Source organism: Austrofundulus limnaeus, unplaced genomic scaffold, assembly GCF_001266775.1.
Source record: "Austrofundulus limnaeus strain Quisiro unplaced genomic scaffold, Austrofundulus_limnaeus-1.0 Scaffold10, whole genome shotgun sequence".
Classification (NCBI taxonomy): domain Eukaryota; kingdom Metazoa; phylum Chordata; class Actinopteri; order Cyprinodontiformes; family Rivulidae; genus Austrofundulus; species Austrofundulus limnaeus.
In genome coordinates, this window is record NW_013952412.1 from 3,962,101 (window position 1) to 3,964,880 (window position 2,780).

Here is a 2,780-nt window from a genome sequence, read left to right on the forward strand (position 1 = left end):
AGAGAGAGAGAGAGAGAGAGAGAGAGAGAGAGAGAGAGAGAGAAAAATCAGTGTGGAAATGAGGTCTATGGTTTGGGCCTGCTGGTACAAGGTTTTAAAGAAGAGTCATGATCAAAAAGACATAATTTTACCCTGAAAAAAGGCAATTCAAATCAACTTGTTTGCATAATCTAAATAATTTATTGATTTGATATTAAAGAAGCTTATTGGAAAAGTTGTCTCAAAAATGTTTGCACTTACTGTAGGTGTTTAAATATTTGCTGAATAGTACTCTTTCATAGTGTATAACCTCCACTTCACTGATTAAACATGGGCAACAGGCCTTTTAAAGCTTTGATTTATTTGCATTCACTATTTATCTCGAGGCGTTTAACTTCCAACAGCCTCCTGTATTTTGATGAGCGTCTATTTCTTTTAAAGTCTTGGATTTTGTTCCAAAGCCAAACACCAAGCATCAGTGTGGACAAATTGGATCTAAAGCCAAATGAAAAAAGGAAACCAGTCGCTCAGAGGAGTGGATTACTTTGTTTAAATATTAGTTTTCTCAGCAAACACAGGTTTTAGGTAACTTTAGTGCATTGATTAAAATGTTGCATTTTATCAAAATATAATGAATAAATGAGTCGTTAAAATTAAATATCTGAAATGTAATCTTAAATAATTTTTGAAGCCCTTTTTGAGCACAGTAAGATCTTATATTTTTGTCATTTTTCTTGTGAGTTAGGAAAGCATTTTTTCTTTTCAGCTGGTAAATSTTAATATTCAATTTTTTTAGGTTTCCTCTTTAAAATTACATTAAAATTCCTCATTAGAATAACCTAAAATTAATGATCAGACCAAATATCAATGGGTTTTTCTCTTTAGGAAGAGAAACCAAGGCTTATCTCTGCAACCTCTTATGTAAAAATGTAAGCAGGAGTCTGAAGATGTGCTTATTTTGACTAAATTAGACTTCAGCCTCAGTTTGATGTGAATATAATATACAATCTACAGAAGAGCAAAAGATCAAATGCTTCCAATAAGATTATATAAGTTGCCTGAAACCAATGTTTTCATAATCTATATTTTCGTTAAAGAAAACTTTCTCTCAGTTGTGCATTCACTGTGGCATTTTCATTTTAAACCCTTTTCAAGACTGAAGCCTGCTGGTGAAAGGAATTAGTTTTGTAAGCATGCTGTCCTCCAGACTTGTAGGAAATTGCCTTTTTTTCCCCCTCTCCCAGTACGACCTATAGTTCAATCATCAATCACTTTTCCTTTTTTCTGTTTTTCCCCCTCACAACTCTCAGCCATTTATTTCTCCACTCCTCTTTCATTTCATCTGCACACTTCATCCTCCTCTCCTGTCCATTGTTAAAATCCTCCCATATGCTCTGCTCCACCAGAGCAGGTGGCAAACCACAGGTGCACCCCCCCCATACCTCCTCTTGCACTGGCACCCATCCCGTGCACCCAAACCCATGTTTCTGCTGGGCTCACTAATTAGCTGTGGACGTTCTCATCAACCTCTTAGTGGCCTTGAAGCAGCACTCGCATTCCTCGATTTTTTTATTTCTTTTCTTTTGCTAATAGTCCCTTTGTGAATGTGAGAGTGTAATTTTCTTATTGCTGCTCCTTCGTCTGTATCACCAATTTTTAAGGATGGATTAAAAAGTGGCAGAGTGGTAATTTCCTAATCACATTTTAGCACATTAGTGATTTACTGAAGAAAAGGAATTGAAASGGATCACAAATACAGCATGAAGAAAGGGCAGTCAGTGAAATTCATCAAATTATTCCCCTGAAAACTAATGTTTTAGAAGAGTTATGCTAATTCTTTTGCAAATTAATGCCATTTAGGAGCACCTATTATTTTACACTATAGATGTTTGATTTGGGATTTTTTTAAATCTTACATGTACAGATTTAAGAAAAAAACAATCAAGACAAAAAAAAAAACAACAATAAAAAACATAAGAATTTTCTATCATTCTCTTGTGAACAAAATGAAGCTCAAACGGCTCCACAGAAGCCCTCTGCTCCTGCTCCTCCAACACTGATGGAGTTGTCGATGAGGGAGAGCTGCTGCACTTTAGGAGAGGAAACATGCTGAGAGGGTGGGAGATGTGACACGACTGCTAAGCTTTATAAATGGATAAAAGAACCCCTATATGGATGAGGATGTCCCGAGAATAAAAGCAGCAAAGAGGATAGAAGTGGATGAGAGAACATGTCAGCCATATTGGTCTGATAAGCACCTGCAGCATCTTGATGGTAGTAACTGCTCTCTATTTCTGTCTGTCTTTCAATGAGCTATAACATTTTTCAAAGACAMAAAACATTGAATCCTTTGTGTTCTTTAGAGGTAGCCTTCAGCCTATGGCTGCTGCCTCTTGAATAATTTCATTTGTTCCACTTGGAGGATTGTTTCCTACTTCCCCTTGGTTGCACACAAATGTCTGCCTTTGGTTCACTTTCTTAGACTTTTAGGAAGTTTGGCTTACATCCCAAACCTGCCTGAGCTAGGTACAGTATGTAAATCACCAGCTTTATCACAATACAATATTATAATTGTAGAGGTTAACTCGTAGCTTCAGACCTTGGTTTCTTTGTAAACCTCTTCTTAAAATGACCGAGGCTGAGACGAGGTTTAACACATGACAGCTTTCCTGCAGCACGGCAAATATACCGTCTTCTTCGTTGGCCATCTCTTTTATTCTTCTTCTTCTTCTTCTTCTTCTTCTTCTTCTTCTTCTTCTTCTTCTTCTTCTTCTTCTTCTTCTTCTTCTTCTTCTTCTTCT

General features: G+C 36.6%; 1 protein-coding gene across 2 annotated transcripts in view; it reads left to right on the forward strand.

Moving 5' to 3' along the window:
- The window catches only part of kiaa1549lb (KIAA1549-like b), a 71,076-nt gene that overhangs the window by 29,639 nt on the left and 38,657 nt on the right, over nucleotides 1-2,780 (forward strand). The window lies entirely within an intron of this gene.